The sequence below is a fragment of the Hydra vulgaris genome, chromosome 02 (assembly GCF_038396675.1).
Source record: "Hydra vulgaris chromosome 02, alternate assembly HydraT2T_AEP".
Taxonomy (NCBI): domain Eukaryota; kingdom Metazoa; phylum Cnidaria; class Hydrozoa; order Anthoathecata; family Hydridae; genus Hydra; species Hydra vulgaris.
The window spans coordinates 18,387,388-18,409,105 of record NC_088921.1 but is presented as its reverse complement, the minus strand read 5'-3'; the positions used below and the strand labels follow the sequence as shown (position 1 = coordinate 18,409,105).

General features: G+C 28.1%; 1 long non-coding RNA gene across 1 annotated transcript; it reads right to left on the bottom strand.

Moving 5' to 3' along the window:
• Positions 1-2,417: 2,417 nt before the first annotated feature.
• LOC136076428 (uncharacterized) lies at positions 2,418-3,377 on the bottom strand. The gene is made up of 2 exons (XR_010636262.1): positions 3,041-3,377; positions 2,418-2,858 (listed from the first exon to the last, which is right to left on the bottom strand). It is a non-coding gene; the product is annotated as an uncharacterized LOC136076428 (long non-coding RNA).
• Positions 3,378-21,718: the final 18,341 nt, after the last annotated feature.

The following is a 21,718-nucleotide window of genomic DNA, read 5'->3' as shown; positions in this document are numbered from 1 at the left end:
TATATATATTAAATAACATATTTATCAGGGGTCGAAGGTCCAGCGGAGTAATTAAAAACTTTCATGTCTACAATTTAAAAAAATGTTATTTGTAGACAAAAGTTTTTGAAATTTTTTTTTATAAATAATTTTTGCTCTCCTTCTACAGTAAATGTAGAATAGATTAGGGTAATATGAGAACCTTAAGCGGAAATTGAATTATTTTCATATATAATTATGCTGGATTCAAAATTTTTGAGAATAATCAATTTTTAGGGATCCCTATTCATGATTTTCTTCGATATTTTTCTACTTTTTTAAAACACAGAGGTTTTAAAAATGTAGCAAAAGTGCTCATATTACCCACACCACTTCGTAATATAAGCACTTTAAATTAGCTCAAAAAAAAAAAACATTAATTAAATTAAAAAATACCAACCTGACAACAAGAAAATTTTTTTTTTATCAAAAACATAGTTTAATTTTTTGACATAAACTTAAATTTAAAAAAAAAATTAAATTTAAAAAAGAGCTTAATATCTCCTAATTCTGTTTTTTAAATATCCCTTATACTTATATACTTATGATTCCCTACTGTTATATATTTAATGTCTGCTGTCTGGCCTTTTATAGTTACATGTGTATAGGAAACATGTCTGTTAATATTTACTGTAATATGATCCTTGAAATCAGGGTTAAGAAGTTTTTAAAAATCCAGTTTTTCTTTAGTTCTTTTATATTTTATAAAAGAACTAAAGAAATATTGGATTTTTAAAAATCTTTATATATTTTATCTTTTAAACTTCTTTATGTATTTTATCTTTTAAATTTTTTTATATATTTTATCATCCATTTCTAAAAAATACTATTATAGAATTAGGATGCGGAGTCTCAAAAAGAACTTCAGATTTCAAAGTCACAAAAAGCTTACTTCATCCTAGTTTTTGGTATCCAAGAGCTCTGAAAATATAAATAAGTTTATGGACTACTAATAGAATAAAATTAAGACCTTTAGGTTAGAGGAACAATCATTTTTTAAACCTAGAGTCTTTAGGTATAATGGCAGCAAGGACTCCAGGACTCCAAAAACAATAAGTTTCAAGTCATTTAATCTCATGAATTTTTTTCTTATAGCAGATCATAAGTCAACAAACATGTTTAGAGCTTCTGGACACTACAGACTTGTAAAAAGTAAAATATAAAGCCGGAGTATTTTTGGAACTCCGCATTCCTGTATAGAATTTTTTACAATATTTTAAATAAATAAAGATTTTAGAATTGTATAATAAAATTATTAATAGTAATTAAGATTTAATATTGAATATATTGTTTATTAAAAAAATAATAGTGCAATATAACAAATAATACAGGGTGCAGAGATTGATCGGCACTATTGATTTTTTTGGAATCTCAAAATTAATATATATGTATCAAGAATAATTCCTGGAAGCTATTTTAAAAATCGCAGACACAAGCTCATTTCGATAACTTTCCAACAATACTCAGCACTATCAACACAAAGCTCAAGTGAACTTTGATTGATTAAGTGCAAATGTGGCATTATCTATTTTGTTTAAACAATGGCTGTCAAATTCACCTGATACAATTCCATGGATTTCTTTATTTGGGGTATTCTAGAAGACGATGTATGTTCTTAAAAATTTAAAAGCTTAGACTCATTGAAAACAGTCCTTTGTCGGCAATGGGCTAAAATACCTTAAACCGTCCAGCATGTGATTCATTTATTATAAGACATGATGAAATAATTAAAGCTAAAGGGGAACATATCAAAAAATAAAATTTTATTTTTAAATTTTGACTTTTTAAAAATGTTTTGCTTAGGAAATAAATTAATTTTTTTTTTAATAAATATTTGAGAGCATATTTATTTAGTTATACTTCATTTGCTGCATCCTGTACAATATGTTATTTAATATATTTATAATATGTAATCAAAACTTTAAAGTTAAGGCTTTATAAAATGTTTACAATGTAAACATTTCATTCAATTCAAAATATTAACTAATGCATATTTGTTTTGATGAAAAATTATTGTAAATCAGTTATAAAATAATTTGTAACAAAAAATATGGTGCTTATAAAAAAAATCAGATATTTAGAAGTCAAAAAACATAATAGTTAGCTGCAGAGCTGCAGTGATTTAGGAGCAACCTAATTATATAAATAAAATAAAATTAATTTTATGAATAAAATCAAATTTATAATATAAATAAAAGCAAAAATAAAATCAACCTTATTATATAAATAAAAGAAATCAGATATTTAGAAGTCAAATATAAATATTTAAAGTCAAACAAACATAATAGTTAGCTGCAAAGCTGCAGTGATTTTAGCAACCTTATTATAATACCAAAGAGTTGCGGCATTGGAAAGGTTCGGAATTGCTGGAGTAAAGTTTAATAAATAATTTTGTAATATTCAAAAAGTAAAGATTGGTTCTATATCATATAATAAACAAAACTTAATACAAAAATATACTTGGTAATATATATTTCACCACTTCTATGGCTCTGTTTATTAGTATTATATTCATCATCCGAAGTATTGTAATCAAAAATTGTTTAAGACATAGCTCGACTATTCTTCTATTATAAAGTATAGCATTAAGCATCTAAAAGGTTGTTATGTTCTATACCTAAATCTTTCATTTGATCATAAATATCCTGCTTTACGTCATCATAATAAGACATGGTTGATAATTCCGTTTTGAATAACTCTAATGCATCTTTTACTTCTGACCTTGTACATCTATTAATAATAAAGTTAATAAATCTTCTGACTAACGTGACAGTATCATCAGCATTTGCTATTTCTTTCTCTAATTTTACTTTCTTTTTTTGGTCTAACATAATACACCTCTGAAAAAATTATTAATAAATCATTATACATAGGTATAACTTTATAATTTATATATTGTATATAATTATACAACATATAAATTATAAAACTACATTAAGTAACTAAATGTTAAATAACTTAATGCTCGATTTAACAAAAAGTTTTTTATGTGTTGGTTTAACTTATTGCTTAAAATACTTACGTTTACTTTGGTTGTGGTTTTTTTCTTTTGAAACTTTTTAAAACTAAAAACAAGAACCAAAATCCAACCTTCTGATAAGCAGCAGTCTCATCAACAGGCACTAAAATCACTTGGATAAAATATGTTTTGCTATTTTAGTACCGGTATAGCAGTCTAAAGTTAATCCCGTCAATAAATATTCCCGGAGTATTTATTTCCTAGGAAATATGTACTCATGGAGTATTTTTATCCTAGGAAATAATTACTCACGGGAGTAATTATTTCCTAGGATATAAATACTCCCCAGGATATAAGTACTCCCCTAAAGTTGAACTTTGAAATATATAAATATACTGAATTTGAGGTGGCGCGTCGCATCTCTCTGATGCGTACTGATAAAATAATTTTAAGCGTAACTACATTGGTTAAAAAACAGATGGTTTTTATAGTATTTTTGCATTGAAAAGAGGTTGCATCTTTTGTTATTTTACTTCCTTTAAAGTTTTCAAAAATATTATAAAAATACCGTGGCACCTACAAATTTTATCAAGAGGATATTTTTTATTTCTACTTGTACCGCTTTTTTTGGTATTCGGCTTTAATCGGCATTTTATTGGGTTTCCCATGGTTAATTTTTTATTTTTATTTTAAACACTTATATCTTGTGTATTTAGAATCCTTATGATTCCTTGGGATTATCATGAGAAAATCCCTTATTAAAAATTTCTTCTTAATTTTTCTTTTCTAAAAAAATGCTAATACTGGAACCCAGAACTATTTATGGCCTGCGGCTTTGGTACAAAAACCGCAGGCCAAAAATAGATAAAAATTAATAGATAAAAATAATTATTTACAGTTTATAAAGTTTTACAGTTGTAATTATTGTGTTTGAATACAATATTTATAAACAAAAAAAATTCTTTTGAGGAAAAGGTAAAAGATGCTGAGACTTGAAACATGATAACAAGTGTCCCCGCATTTTCAATACATCAAAGTTCGTTTCCATAGGTGATTTGCCTGCTAATAATTCGGCTGCAAAGGCAACAGCAAACAATCCACAATTAAAATCATCTGTTTGTTTTTGTACAGGCAGAAAAGTTATAAGTAAGTCTTCATTACTATTAACATTGTTTTTATATAAAGACTGAACATATTTCAAAGAAACAGGATTCAGTGAATCATAAAGACTATCACAAATATTGACTCTAGACTATTAGTTTCTTACATTTTGTTCTCCATTAGAACAAAATGTAAGAAACTAATGGCATGAACCATTATGCATACGTTGAATATGTTCAGTATTGACTGGCTGGTTTGGATTATTTGAACATTTTTAGAAATTTAGTACAGATTGGAATTCTGCATTTGGTCCTAGCTGTTTACAAATAAGCATTTGGGCAGCATCCATGATGTTGTCATTTAGCCACGAATTATGAGACAACAAAATCTGTTTATCTTCATTTTTAAAATGATAAAGATTTGGAAAATTTAACCATAGTTTTTGAGGTTTTAAAGCCTTCTTTGAGTCAACTGAATTGATTACTTGATGTGATTTCCAAAATGTTTGTTCAACTGTAAACCATGAATGTTTTTCATCACAAATGATAATCAATGCAGATTTCCATTTTTCATAATTGACAATATTGTTCAAGCAAGCTGCAACTCCACTAAAGGATCCAAATATTTTTAATAATTTTTGAATACTTACTTTTATTTTATTGTTTCGTTGCATTAAACTTGAGAGTTCGTGATTTAAGGAAATTACGCGGAAGAAACTTTTTTTTTGTTGCAAAATGTTTTTGAATCTCTTACAGGTATGATACAACGATTGATATGTTTCCGTAACAATAATGGATGTTTTCACTTCACTAATCAATATCATTTCAACATTTTTGTCAGGAAACATGCACCATAAACTTGTAACTTTTTCTTCAGTTTCAACACAAGAACTCAACATATCATTATATAATGACTTTTTATTTTTATCAATGTATGGCTGAAGTAAAGTAACGTTGTATTGTTTCTTTAGAGTAGTATTTTTTTGATTAACCAAAGTGCACAAGTTGTTTTTAGAAATTGAATGTACCTTTTCTAGTATTTTGAATGTTTTTGAACGCGGTATGGTAAACTTTTTCTCGTAAAGAAATAAAAGAAGTAAGAACTGCATCAAAAGTTTCTCTGTCAAAACTTTCAATGTCATGCTTTTTAATATCAACCATTCTGTATTTAACATCTACAGGTAAAGTAGGTGCTCGATTACATAATAGAAAAAATGGTGAATATTTTGTTGAAGTGTGCTTGCTAACACGATGTGCAAATAATATTCCTTCAATAATGTAAGGCCATTCCACAGCTTTTTCATCAAGAACTTTAACTAATGCTTCTTTTATAGTTCTATTCTGACGCTCACATAAGCCATTAGATTGGGGATGGTAAGCAGAAGTTACCCTTTGCTCAGTTCCTGTCATTGCATGCAATTTTTCGCTGACTTCATTTACAAACTCTCTTCCTTGATCATTAATTTGCATTTTAATGCACCCGTGTCGACGGTTATTTCATATAAAAAGAGTGCAATTGAATCAGCAGTTTTGTTTTTAAGAGGTTTAGCTTCTGACCATTTTGTAAAATAGTCTACACAGACAACTAAATGTTTAAAACCATCAACCTCTTGCAAACTACAAACATCAGTTTCAACTTGTTCCATTGCTTTACTTACAATTGGAATGGAATGCAGTTCTGTTGAAGAACTTATTATTCTACCATGTTTTTGACATTGATAACACTTTTGAATAAACTTTTCTACGTCAAATTTAATATTGTGCCAGTAAAACCTGCTAAAGATTTTGTGATGATTTGCATCTCTTCCACGGTGCGAGGCCATTGCTTTTGCTTTGGAATTTTCACTAAGACCAAAATGTCAGATATTGTCTTTTGCTGTTGATCTTTACAAGCAACGACTAATTTTTTGCTGCGGTACAATAATTGTCCAGATAAAATGCTAAAAATTTTGCAAGCTTTTCGAAAATTAGATTTCTTTCCTTTATCAGCTTTAATTTCTAGAGGATAAACTTTTTCTTTAAGGTACTTTTTAATTGCTACAAAATCAACATGACTTGCCATTTTTTATTTTAAGAGTGGAAATTTACTTTCGATATTGAAGGAACAATTTTACGACAAGCGATGCATCGCGATATCTTCAAATTCTTTTTCAGCCTTGATATACTACTAAGTTCACTTAGTTTTTAATAAGTTTAAGAACTTAACTATAACATAATACTGCTCAATTTACCACAAAGCAGAATTTACGAATGTATAAAATCAATTATCATTAAAAGATTGCTTTTCGAGTTTAATTTAAATGGTAATAAGTACTCTCATTGGGAGTACTTATATACTAAAGGGAGTATTTATTTACTAGCCTAAAATGACTGGGGGAGTACTTTTTGACTAGGAAATAAGTACTCCGGGAGTATTTATTTACAGGGAGTTATTTTAAGGTGCTACACCGGTTTTGTCCAATTTTTAATTTTAGATGTAATTTTCAACAAATAGATATCTTTTGAAATATGGTGGCAAGTTAAATAAATTTATATTTAATATATATTATGTTAGATACTATTTTAGTACCGGTTTTGGCCCATTGTTCAATTGTGACAAAGCTTTTGGCAAACAGATATCTACTAAAAAAAAAAGCGATAGCAAGTTAAATAAATTTATATTTTATAGAAATTTTAAATATTTTTATCACAATTTTGAACAAAATAACCAATAAAAATAAGTCATTTATATAGAAAGGAAAAAAAACTATATTAAAAAACTACAAACTACCTACATTTTTTTTAATTTTAATTGTTGTGAAATAAAATAGTTTTATAATTAAATTAACTTATAATAAATGTGTACTGTAGTATTTAAAACTTTAAATACAACAGTACACAAGAGTGAACTGCTATTTATCACCGGTTTGGATATTAATACCTTTATTATCAATTCTTTTTAAAAAAGTTTTAATTAGAAAACCTCAACTAAAAACTTAATGAATGTTTTAATCACGTTAAGATAAAATCATTTCAATTTCTTCGAAGTTTTAAGTATTTTACTTTTTAAATTCTTTATTTATTTTTATTTAAAAAACTACATAATATAAAAATATATATGTATTTATATATTAAATATCATTTATCTTAAAATATATATGATATATTTATAAATTAAACATCATTTATATAAAATTATATTTATATATTAAATATCATTTATATAAAAATATATAATAATCAGGGGCTATTCTAGACAGTTTTCGGCAGCGCCGATCATATTTGAGTGCCGCCGAAAATTCACAAAATTAAGAACCTTTTTTTTTTATGTGGCAGATATTGTTTGTTTTTTTTTGCAAAAAAGTGCTTACATACAGCAATGTTTCTGCTGAATTTATATATGGTAGGCGCTATAATATAAAAATTTATATAAAAATATATGATATATATATTCAAATATTAAATATCATTAATATAAAAATATATGAAAGTATTAAAATCATACTTTATTATATTTCTAAAATATTAAAAATGTCAAGCAAATATAAACTTTTTGACATGGTTAATTGTGGTTCTTAATTTAACAGTATTAAAATTTTAATTATATAAAATACTATTAAAAATTGATATAACAATATAATATTTTACCAGAAGTTTTTTTTTTTACCTTGAGCTTTTTTTTTTGAAAAAAGATTTCTTTATATATATACAACTGTTCTATCAATGACCTACAAGCATAACTTATATATTGATTTTTATACTTGCTGGCATTTGCATATAACATTATTTAGGTAAATTTTTTACATTTGTATGCAACATTTGTTTAATAATATAGTGTTTACATATGCTATCCTATAAAATTGCACTTATTTAGAGTAACCCGATTGAAAAGTGTTGACTAATTGCAATCGGTAAAAAAGATTTATAAAATGTATTTTTTTTTTACATAAATCTATATCCTCAACAGCCCAGGGGTTTGGTGCGCTCTCATAAGTTTTGTTCTCTAAGGTTCAAATCCACTTCTTCGCGTTATACATTTTTTAATTTTTAAAATCTTATATAATTATATATATATATATATGCCATATATATATATAATTATATAAGAAAAATACTGGCATATATATATATATATATATATATATATATATATATATATATATATATATATATATATATATATATATATATATATATATATATATATATATATATATATATATATATATATATATATATATATATATATATATATATATACATGCCAGTATTTAATTACATGGTCAAAAATTACAAAACTTTTATTTACTTTTAACGAAATATTAACTAATAATAAAAATCTAAATTAGCTAGACCTCTCATAATAAAGAAAATTTAGATTATATCAAAAGCCTAATTCAAGTTTTATTTTGGTAGCCATTTATTCACTAACTAATACAGATAAGTTTATGAATACAAAAATAAACATTTCGATGCTTGGTTGTCTCAAACAATCACCGCTACATTATCCTGCATTTTTAAAATACACTTCTCAAACTTGCTTAGAATAAAGTTTTCAAAATATTTTCCGTTTTTTAAGGTTGGGGGTATCTTTTTAACTATACATGGGGTATCTTTTTAATGATGCAAAACTATCAAGTCTTTGATCAATTTAAAAATATCAATCCTTATAACTAGTAATGTCACATACTGCATAAATTATTGTGTGTAAAATATATGATTTGAAACTTTAAAACATCCTTGATTGCAATCTATATTTTGATCTATTTTACTTTAATAAACAACATAACTATTTGTTTTTAATTGTAAAATTGAAAATAAGTTTTAAAAAAAATTTTATTGTGATATAAACACACACATTTACACACACACACACACACACACACACACACACACACACACACACACACACACACACACACACACACACACACACACACACACACACACACACACAACCAGATTGTTGTCAAATTTTATACGACTTGAAGATTAATAAATTGAATGAACCAAAAAAAAAGAGGAATAAGAATTTTTATTATAAATTTAAAGCTTTCCGAAATGTTATATATGTTTGACACAGCAAAAAAAAAATAACAACAAACTTAGATTCATATTACTTTAATAAAATATCAAAAAAAAAATTTTTTGTGTGTTTTTATATTTGCCTATAAAAAATGAGAATATCCAAGAAAATAAATTTTTGCTGCAAATGCGGTTATATTACAAAGCTCACTTTGTATATGGCGAAATTTGCGATTAGCGATCTTAAGCATTATGAGCAAAGTTAAGCATACACCAAAAGGCAATGATATACTATATTAACAATGATATGTTATATATGTATCCTTGCCAAAATGAGGTGTCATAGATTGGGGATCGTTTATAAATTGCGCAACGCAAACTTTCACAATAAACAAAACAAAAAAGATCAAAAGTTTTCCCTCACATAGTCTAATTTAAACAAAAATCAAAGTCATGCAGTCAAATTTAATGAAAATCTCCGCGTTACTGCTGTTTTTTAAATATATCTTGCGTTGCATAATTTATGGACGATCCTGAAGTAATTAATGGAAGGTCGCATATTAAAAATGACGCAATGGCCGTCTCTAAAATATTCGGATAAACTAAAACCATGTTTTTGAATGTTGGCGGGCCATAGTATAAGAAGATACTTTAAAATTTGCTTTCGTGGTGCAGTCATGAGATCTAAAAAAATCCGATGTAAATGAGCGTTTTAGGTTGTGGAACTTCTAAAATAAAAATTTCTCAATACAAAGACCCGCAGTTCTTGACTTAACAAATAAATCCGTCACGTTGTTGGTAACTGAATTCAGTGAAATCCAGAAATTAATTCACACAAACGATGATATTATCTCAGGTAAATTAAAACTACTGAAGAAAAAAACAAAAGAAATTAATAACAAGATAAAAGATAATAGTGAGATCACAAAAATAAAAAGTAAACTTAGAGAAATAGAAGAACGCTCAAGAAGAAATAACTTGAGAATTTACGGATTAAAAGAAAGTTAAAACGAAAATTGGAATGAGACTGAATTAACAGTGCAAAAACTCTTCGAAGATTTACTTGGATTGAAAAATATAAAAATTGAACGGGCCCATAGGACTGGGATTAGAGACTCGAAATAGATTAGAACAGTTGTTATAAAACTTCTAAATTATAAAGATAAAGTTGCTATTTTAAAAAACGCCCAAAAATTAAAAGGAAAAAAAATTTACCTTTATGAAGATTTTTGCACTGAAACAATAATAATAAGAAAAGATCTAAAAGAACGAATAAAAAAGGAACGAGAGCTAGGCAAGTTTGCAATAATATCTTACGATAAACTAATCGTTCGTGAGCGGATTCGAAAGAAAAAGTAATTAATTTTTTTTTATTTATATTTGATACCTTAAATTTATACTTTTAAAATGGAGATTATTCGATTATTTAGGAATAATTTTAATAATAGCGCTTTTAATAATATTGACATAAATAATATTGAACCTTTCCTAATAAACAAATATATACCGTTAAAAAACCAATCTGATGTAGATATTAAACTGTCCAAAAAGTTTGCAATATGGTATAATATGTATCTTTGAAATAAAGGTTATAAAAATAAGTCAGAAATTGTATTAAAAACATTTTGTTATTATTACAAAGCCCTAGTGAGTAATATTTAATTCTAAACAAGTTTTTGTAATTCCAAGAAAAAGCAGTTTTTGTCAAGTGTTAAATTCTGCATGACAACTTTTTTTTAACTTCAAAGCAAAATGCTAAATTCTGTTAAAAAACGTGATGACTGTAGGAAAACAGTTTGTTTCCTATGTTTCCACAAATGTACTCGAGAAATGACAATTTTTTTGAGTGAACAAATCAAGAAATCAGTTTCATTCACACTTGACTTTTCTGACTCACGAGTTCCAAGTGGAATATGCAATATCTTCAGGAGCTTCACAAAATCAAAGAAGATGTTCAAACTGTCTCACACTTGTTGCAAGAGGAGTGTCACATCAGTGCAATCAATACACCTTCAGCGAAATCTTAAAGAACTTGCAAAGTGGTGGAGGCTATCCCATGCCTCCACCACTTTGCAAGAAAAAAAAACTTGCATCTACATTAAACCAAGTCACAAATATAAAAGTTTTCGAGCCAAGATTTAAAGAAAAGTTTCTTGACAATGGAAAGCAATCGGCAGACCACTTCTCACACACTTTCACATCCATTTCAAATGACAAGCAGCAGTCCAGAAAACAACTTGTGGTTCACTGCAAAAATCTGTCTAAGCTACTGAATGATGTCTTGTTGCAACGTCATGTTCAAGGTGACTACTTGGTGAAGTTGGGCATTGATGGTGGAGGTGGTTTTCTTAAAGTCATTCTTGGCATTCAAGAAGAAGAAACAAGACTTCCATCCATTTCACCACCAGCTAAAAGGTTGTTTTATTTCAAACACCCAGAGACAGTGGAGTTAAGCACTAACTTTTCGTTGCAGTTGCTGAGGATGTTCCTGAAAATTATGATAACCTCAAAAGCATCTTGTTTTTAATTTGTCCAAGTGGAGTAGAATTTTCTTTGTCTTGTGACATGAAGTTAACAAACCTTGTTTGCGGGCTTCAATTTCATGCCAGCTCTCATCCATGTACTTGGTGTGATGCGGATCACCGTAACTTATCACAATGTGGAAAACTCCGCTCTTTTGGCTCAATAAGAAAGTGCTTTGCTTCATTTCAAAATTCAGGTCTGGACCACAAGAAGACCAAGCAGTTTCAAAATGTTGTTCAAGATCCACTCTTTGTTGTGCATAAATCTACTTTTGTTCTTGACAAGATCCCACCCATGGAACTTCATCTTTCACTTTTTGTGGTGGTTAAAACACTGAAAGATACCTGGGATAAAGCTGATGAATGACCAAAAGCACTTTACATCAAGTTTCAGCCATTTTATGGAGGCCAGTTTGCTGGCAATGAGTGCCGAAAACTTTTGAAACATGTTGATCTTCTTTAAAGACTTGCAGAAGAAGACTCAGCGTTCCAAGTTTTTCCAGAATGTTTGATGCAGTTGTGCCCTCTTGTTTTGGAAATCAGTAGCAAAGTAACTATGCTGAAAAAATTACACAGTTCAAAAATTCCTTCCTTTATTTACCGAAGGCAAGTGTGACCCCCTAAAGTTCACACCGTTTTCTTTGATGTCAAGGAATTCATTAATCACAGGAAAGTATCTCTTGGCAAGTACAATGAGCAGGCCACAGAAGTATTGCATCACAACTTCAGGAAACATTGGAAAAGATACAAGAGGCCAATAGACCTTCTAGAATAAATGCGAAAAATACAAAATTGTCTTGATGATTTCAACAGCAAGAACTTGTGAAAGCATTGGCTCCTCTTGAAAACCTTTTGAAATTTTTAAAGAAAATCATCATTTTGAATTTAAAATTCTGATTAAAATTAAAGGAATGCACTGTTTGTATTTTGAATTTAATATGTGGAAAGGGCAGTGAAGAAATTTTTGATTACATAAGAAAAAATAACCTTGTATTTATTGAGAATAAAATGTTCAAAAAAGTAAAAAATGTATTGTTATAATTCTCAAAGCAGTCAACATACAATTTCTGACTTATTTTTATGCTTTTTATTACAAAGATAAAAAATGTTACATTTTCAGTATTTTTCAACTTTTTTGATAATGCCGAAGACTTCAAAGTGAATTTTTTTTCTCGCACGGTTATAAAAGATTTCAATTTTTGGATTTTTCATATCAGGAAGGTATGTATATTTTTCGCAGACATATCTGATCATTTTCCGGTTTCTATAGCAGCACAAAAATCGTTAAATCAACTTTTCTAAAAAAGAAAAGACTAAAAAACGAGTAATTAAGGACGCTTCTCTTGTGACATTGATTAGCCTTCTATCGACAACAAACTGGGAATCTGTTCTAAAAACAAAAAATGTTAATGAAGCTTATGACAAATTTTATCATATATTTGAATGTCACTACAATAAAACATTCTCAATAACAACTAAATTTATTAAACAAAAACTCTACAAAATCCCTGGATAACACCCGCAATCATAAAATCTTTGGAAAAAAAAGCAACGGTTATATGAGAAGTTCATCAAAAAAAGAACTTTTAAAAATAAAACAAACTATAAAAACTATAATCGTCATTTAGTGACGATTATAAAGCGCTCAAAAAAGTTTTACTGTAGTAGCCAATTACTTAAATACAAAAATGATATACAAAAAACTTGACACATAATAAAAGAGGTTATGGGTAAAAAAGATATGAATATTAAGTGTTTACCAAAAAAACTAATTATAAATGACTGTGAAACTATTAAGGACACAGTAATTGCTAATTCGTTTAACCATGCATTTGTTAGCACAGGTCCAAGTTTAGCATCAAAAATAAATAAAATTAAGCTTGCTTCAAATCATACCTAAACTCTAATAATAATACAATGGACAATAATATGCTAACAGAAACAGAATTGCTTCATGCCATGTACTTACTTAAACCAAATAAAGGTAATGGGGTTGATGATGTAAGTAGTAATGTAGTAATTAAATCGATGCCTTATTTAAAAATTCCGCTTTTGCATATATTTATGCTCTCTGTAAACCAAGGAATCTTTCCCGATAAACTTAAAGTTGCAAGGGTAATACCTATACTAAAATCAGGAGATGAGACTAGTGCCTCCAATTACAGGCCTATCTCCATACTATCAAGCTTTTTAAAATTATTAGAGCACATTATGTATAAAAGATTGCATTTCTTTTTCAGATGTAAACAATATTCTCTATAGTAAGCCATTTGGGTTTTAAAAGAGCTACTCTACTGATCATTCTATTGTTCATCTTGTTCATAATATCTTTAAATCATTTGATGAAAATAAATATACATTAGTGTGTATTTATTGATCTCAGTAAGGCTTTTGACACTGTCGATCATTACATTTTATTAACAAAATTAGAAAACTATGGTATTAAACATATAAATATAGCGTGGTTTAAAAGCTATTTGTCAAATAGAAAACAATACATTTCTTATAATTAAGGTAAAACAACCAATATAAATTTAATATGTGGGGTTCCACAGGAATCTATATTAGGGCCACTCCTATTTCTCGTTTTGGTTAATGATTTAAGCGAAGCTTGTACTGAACTAGATACAATTTTATTTTCAGATGACACAAATCTATTTTATGCACATAATGATCTAAATATTCTGTTTGAGTCAGTAAACAAAGAGCAATTAAATCTTACTGAATAGTTTAATGCAAACAAATGATTTCTAAATGAAACAAAAAATATATATATACTTTTTTCCATCGTTTTCATGAACGAGATAAAATTCCTTTGAAACTTCCAAAACTTTGTATTGCCAATCAGGACATAAAAAGAGAAACCACTTTAAAATTTCTCAGCGTGCTTCTTGATAAAAATGTGACGTGGAGAGATCACATACAATATCTCGAAAATACAATCTCAAGGAATATAGGCCTGCTATGCAGAGCTAAGCCTTTTTTGAATCCAACTTGCTTAAAGCTTTTATATTTCTTGTTCATTCATTGCCATCTTAATTATGCAAGTATTACTTGGTGCAGTACAAATAAAAATAAAATAAAAAAACTATTTAATAAGCTAAAGCATGCAATCAGAATCATTTCCAATGTGCTATACACACTCCTAAGCATTATTTGTTATTTCAAATATAATAAATGTTTATCAATTAAATGTCTATGAAATTCTTACATTTATGTTCAAAATTAATAAAAGTATATCATCTAAAATAATTTACCCATTATTCAAAATAAATCGGAATAGATATCTCACTAGATTTTCAAATAACAGTTATGTTCAACCCAAAAGTTATTTTGTGGCGACCGATTTTTCAATTTCTACTAGAGGGCCAAAATTATGGAATAAGATATTAACGAATGAACTTAAAATAATTTCTACACTTAATGAGTTTAAGAATAAATTGAAGCAAAAACTACTGATGAACGGTGTAGCGCTCAGCTTTTACTGAAGTTTTAATGATTGCTGTTGTTAAACTTACCCAATAATTAGAGGTTTGTCATTATGAGCTTGACGATCTTAGAAAAGGATTGTGCCACTTGTTATTGCTTAAGTTCTTCTTTTTTTAAAAAAAAAATATATATAAAATTATGGTTTATAAGAATTATTCGCATATTTCAAGGTATATGCTGGTGTAAAAGGAAAGCTTCAGGATTATACGTATTTGCTTGGTTGCTTTTTAGTAATATAGTATCTTTGTACTGATTCTTTTTTTTTTTTTTTCGTTTTTCTCAACCAATGCAAAAACAAAAAGTTAAAGTAGGACTTTAGGAATGATGATTTTTATTTTAATAAATCTTTAGAAAAACGTTTTATATTATATAGTGTTACGTTTTTTATTTTTGTTGTCTTGTATTTACGGTATAGACTAAGAGGCTTGGTGATAAGACCAATTATGTCTTCTTCTTGCCCCTGTTATTTGTATTTATATTATGCTTTACAACTTTAATAAATTTATATGGCGAAAATTAAAATAAAAAAATCACTCATATAGTTGCATTTCGTTCATTATTTCTTTGTTTGGCAGCATAAAAATAGTAATTCTGCAACTTTTATTTCCGAAAGACTTAGGTGTTGCACAAACCATTTTTATAGCATTTATATAGAAGATATTTACTATTTAGTTCAAAACATTATGTTATTAATGAATAATAACAAACAAATTATTTAGCTAAGTTATGTACTTGTACGTACAAATACACAACTTAGCTAAATAATTTGATGGAGGAGCTTAATTGCTGTTAAGGAACTTGAAATAGGGGCAGCTGCCCATATTTCAAGTTCCTCCTTTTTATATTTGCCACCTAACAATTCTTATCTCACCATATTCCAGTAAACTTGCCATGCATGGTCCATGCATTGGATTCATTGGTTAATGACCGGCACCACCACGCCACCCAGTGGGCACAGGACCTAAATAAAACGTCTTTTGAACATTCAAAAGACGTCCAAAACGTTCAATAGACGTTTAAAAGACGTCTTTTTAACGTCCTGTGCCCACCGGGCAGTGATTCCGGTTACCAACCAATGCACAGTAGGAAATCACATGGCCAAAATTTTGTCTGATGGTGGGTTTTGTTACTAATACCCTAACTTAGAGTTTTCCAATATATGAAATTCTAATTGTGACAGGCTCAATGATAGTGGTTTCTTGAAGTTAGGTTTTTAATAAATTTTCGATAAAAATTCTTAAAACGCTGGTTTTTAGTAATTATTATTTTTTTAATTTATAGATTATTGAAAAATTGAGAATATACACATAATTGGAAAGGTTATAATATAGACTATTAAAAATAAAAAATGAAAAATTTCTAGAAAAAGTTGGTACTACAGTTTCCAGCGTTGGAAAGTGCTTTTAACTTGGAAAGTAATTTTAACTTTGATGAAGAATTTAAAAATTATTCCAATTTGTACCTTATTTTGATATTTTTGTAGTCTATAGTGTCTACTAACTACCCTGAGAAATGTGGCTGCGATCATCCGCGATCTTGAGCGCAAACAAACTTTGAAAAATTTATGTTTTTTTAAACAAATAAAAAACTTCTTCGAATAAAAGTAATTTTTTTCATTCATTACTAAAAGTAAAAAAAACACAACTACCATAAGGCATGAAAGACTAAAGTAAATTTGTTTTCATATTGTTATTGAAAGGAATAAGTTATTGTTTTATCTTAATTTCATGTGTTTATGATTTTAAAATACATAATTAATTAAAAAAAAAAAATTCTAAAGTGCATTTTTAATGTCCCACTAAACGACCAAAAACCACATGAATTTCTAAACGTCGTTAAAATGTTTCTTTTAACTTTGAAAGTTTCTTGTTGTGAACTAAGATAATGGAGGAAATCAATTTAAGACAAGTTGTGCAATGTTTTCAGGTTTTGAAAAATACTTTTGGTAATGTAAATAGTGGGTTTAAATACATTATTACAAGGATTCAAGTCAAAGATGAGAAAATAAATTTATTAAGAAAAATATTATTTTATTTTTAACCAATTCTGTTGCTTATTTAGTTCCAAAGATATTCGTGTTTTAATATTTTCAATTTATAAACATTCGGGCTTGTAGCCAGAATATTTTAAAGGGTTTCCACTTTTTTTAAAGGCGCTAAAACGGTATAAAATTTCATTCATTGCAACAACATAACTATTGGAAAATCAAATTAAGTAAAATACAATAAAATATTGTAGTAAAATGTTTTATTGTATGTACAATAATCAGTGTCGTATGACTTAGGATGGCAGCTCCATTCTTCTTGGATGTAGTTTGATAAATAGTTTTGTGATTTCTATTTTTTCTAATGCTTCGACTTTACCACTATGCACATGCATTAATGTAAGTGCTCTAAAACGCTAATTTTTCATGGATGCTCTAACATAATTTGTTAAAAAAAATCTACGAAGTGCAGATGCATATCGCTCGTATTCACAAGACCCAGCCGGCATCTCTACGTTGTTTCAACGTTGAAATTTGGTTAAAGCGTTGCTTTAACGTTGTTCAACTGTCTCAACGCTAAAACAACGTTACGATTTAAATCTTGTTTATTTAACGTTGTTTCAACGATAAACGTTGTTTTAACGTTGACAAAATAACTTAATTATAAAAAAACCGTCAGTTGAGTTGGTGCTTAAAGTAAAAATAGTTAAAGCGAAAAAGTAATAAAGCAATATATTAGTATAATTTGCAAAACAGAGGGTGTTTATGTGTGAAATTTTGAATTTTCAAAAACGTTTTATTTAGTATTCAAATTTCTACTTGTTCTTACGACGAAAGAAACTAATGACTTATTTAAGAAACTGGCGAAAATGCCACTCTAATTTATAGGTACGCGTATTTCCGGATTTTACAAAGCCGTTTTTTTCGACCAAATCCTGTGACACGCTTTTTCAAGTTTGTTGAAAAGTTGCATGGTATGAACTTGTTTTGCTCTGTTATTTTTTAGAAATATGTATCAACATAGATATTTTTTGAATACTAGAATTAAGGAACTTTAATTTTGCATGGATTTCTTTGAGTTAAAATTTTATTCATTATGAATTTATTGTTGTTAAAAATTTGCTTGTTTTTTGGACATCAAATATATATCGAAGAAATGCTGGTATATTTTTCTAATATATTCTCTCAACTTTAAAAACTATTTTTCTTACATTAGCGATTCCACGGCTCAACAAAAAACATTTGACGTTTGACGATAAACACGTAATTTTCATAAACTTTACTCTCTTATATCTTTTTGTATAGTTAAGCAAGCACCTTGAGGTTTTTTTGCATCAGTTAGTGTTACTCAACCTCTTTCCAGCCATATATAGAAAGTACTATGGTTTATATGGCTTCACTTAAATATTATCCATATTCTGAGACCAATTTTAAGAAAAAAACTTAAAGCGGGAACGTTCTTTTAGAACGAAGCTTTTGGAGGTAAGGTTTCCTTAGTACTAAAAAATATCCAATTTTTATAAAATTTTCCGTATATATTAAAAAAGGGATGAGGAATCTAATGGAATGTGGAGTCTTTTGAACATTCATACTATAAGATTTTAGTTCTCAGCGTTTAAAAACTTCTAGGTTGATTTATGTCGAAAAAATATGTTTTTTGAAACTTTGAGACTCCAGGTGTAAATAGCCACTACAGCCTTTTCTCATTTCAAAACAGTTATTTATTTATGTTTTCTTGAAAAATTAGTATTAAGGATTTGCATATACAAATTGTGTGCCTTTCATACTTCGCGTATTTTATGACGTTTTTGTTTTGATTTTTGCGTTTGTGTTGGTTAAGTTGTGAAAATAAAATTGAAAGTGAAAGTATAATTCTTTTAAATTTTCGGTGCCATAACACTGCAAATTTTCCATACTTAAGCCCTACACCTTACGTCAAAAAATCATCAAATTTGCACTACAAAAAATTCAATAACTTTGGATCCTCTTAACTTCAAAGGCCGAATAACCCCTCATTTTTTAAGTTAAATTTTGTCAAGCTCTATACAATGATATAATTATATATGCTTATTTGAAGTATAAAAAAATCGTCAGGAATTGCTACTTACAATCTGCCAAGTTTCATTGAAAAAAAAGTATACTCAGGCATCTTAATACTATACTCCAATTAGGTAAAAATTGGTTGTTGTTTTGACATCAAGTATATATCAAAGTAAAACTGGTTCATTTTTCTAATATATTTTCTAAAATTTAAAAAGCTTTTTTCTTACTACCTGCCAAATTTCATTGAAAAAAAAGTATACCCAGACACCTTAATACTATACTCCGATTAGGTAAAGATTTGTTGTTGTTTGGACATCAAGTATGTATCAAAGGAATGCTGGTTCATTTTTCTATTATATTCTCTTACCCTTAATAAGCTTTTTTCTTACTACCTGCCAAATTTTATTGAAAAGAAAGCATACGCAGACACCTTAATACTATACTCTACTTAGGTTAAGATTTTCTGTCGTTTGGACATCAAGTATATATCAAAGGAATGCTGGTTTATTTTTCTAATATATTTTCTCACTTTTAAAAACCTTTTTTTTTACTACCTGCCTAATTTCATTGGAAAAAAAGCATACTCAGACACCCTAACATTATACTCTAATTAGATTACTATTTTTAGCGTCAATAATGCGATACCCTCGCATATAGATTATTTAATTGTACTAAATTGTATCATTATATTCACCAATATTATTATATTCACCATTATTTAAACATTTTAATTTTTATTTATAAAAATTAAACTTTTTTTTTCTGCTATCATAGGGCCCAAAACGAAGTTTGTATATTAAGGTAAATGCAAAAAGTATTTAACTGCTAATTTTGAATTGTCGCAAATAGGCATTGACTCTAATACAGAGTGTAATACAGTTTGTAAAAATGGACAGTTTTTATTATTTAAAAAAAATAGTGATTTGTTTCTCAAAACATCTCAACAAGTCACTAAACATTTTAAGATACAAACATGTAAAAATCAGGTTAGGAGTCTCATAAATAAATCATCGTATTGGGGTAGAAATTTTTACAGGGCTGAGGACAGTTAGTGTTTTTTTGAAGTTTGCAATAAACCTTTTTTAAGCCACATTTCAAATTTGTTTAATATTTTATTATCATCAGGCTCCTCAGATGTTTTATATACCAATAGGAATGTTTTATCTCCTTTAATGAGTAAAAAATCAACAGCTGCAGGTTATAGCGAATGAGATGTAACTAAATATATATTTAGAGAGAAATTAGGCCCTATTAAACAATCTTACTTATCTTCTCAGTTTGCTAACTCAAAGGTTTTTTATTCTATTTTTATTTTTTAACAAAGAATGTCGAAACAATATAGCACTACTAAAAGCTTAATTAAACTGCTAAATCAATTATGTGTTCTAAGACTATATGTTAAACAAAAAGAAAAATAATTAAAGCTTTTAGGTCAGAAATACCAGATCTGAAAAAACACACACACAAAAATAAAATTACGGTGAGCAGGTTCATCACTTTAAAGCTGAAAAAAAAGTTTTGAAATTAAATGAAAAGCATAAGTTAAACAACTCAAAACTAAGCATAATGCTGCTGTTTTGACAAGTAACAGGGTAATTGCTAGTTTAAAGAATGATTTGCTCCAGATTTTGGAGGAAAGAAGTGTAATTATGCCAGAAGATGAAAAAACACATTCATTACAAATAAGAATAATAATTAATAATATGTTGTTGTGTAATATACCAACAGGTAACATTCCATATCTTAAGAGCAAAATATGGCATTATATGGGTGTTATTTTTAACAATATTTCTCATCGAAGTACTGTTGAGCAAAGGGCTCGTAAACTTGGCAGTATTTCAGATTTGCAAGCAGCAAAGTGGGCTATGCAAAATAATAGTCTAACTCTTGAATTTGATGCTACAACACAAGAAAGTGTCCACATTAATAGTATTAATGTGGACACTTTCTTGTGTCCGCATTTTTATTGAAAACTCGCTTATTGAAAACATATCTAACACAATGTCAGACAGAGTTGCAGTCAACCATCTTACTATAAGCAAAGTTTGTTCAACTTGGGGCAAGAATTTGAAAGAGCTGAACTGCTATTTGAACACATTTGAGCTTCTTGACACAATTGCAGTTTCATGTCGCTCTGCATTACAGTCTCTTGAGAGTGAGAGCTGCTAATTATTTGGACATGATTGTATGGCAGTTAAAATTATTTTAGCAATAAACAAAATGAAGTTTGTAGACATCAAAAGTGATTTAGGAAGTATTATTCCTAGATATCATGGAAATAGGCTTCATATACGTTTTCATACTTGTTTTATTTTATGAAGCATTATAGTGAGTTTAAACATTTCCTCACTCTTGGAACAGTAAAAGTTTCGTAGTTATTTTAAGAGGGGCATTTTGTAATAAAGCTGCCATAAAAGAAATGTGCGTGCTTGCATTGTTTGGAAAACTCCTTACTGAGTCTTAGTTGAAAAAGTTTTATGTTTAAGCTGAGGATGCAACTTTTGATCATGGTTCTGGTATTCAGTCAGTGAAAAAAGTTTTGCTAATAATTACATATTGTAAATCTAATCCAGCTGTTCAGTTTAGCAGAAGAACAGAT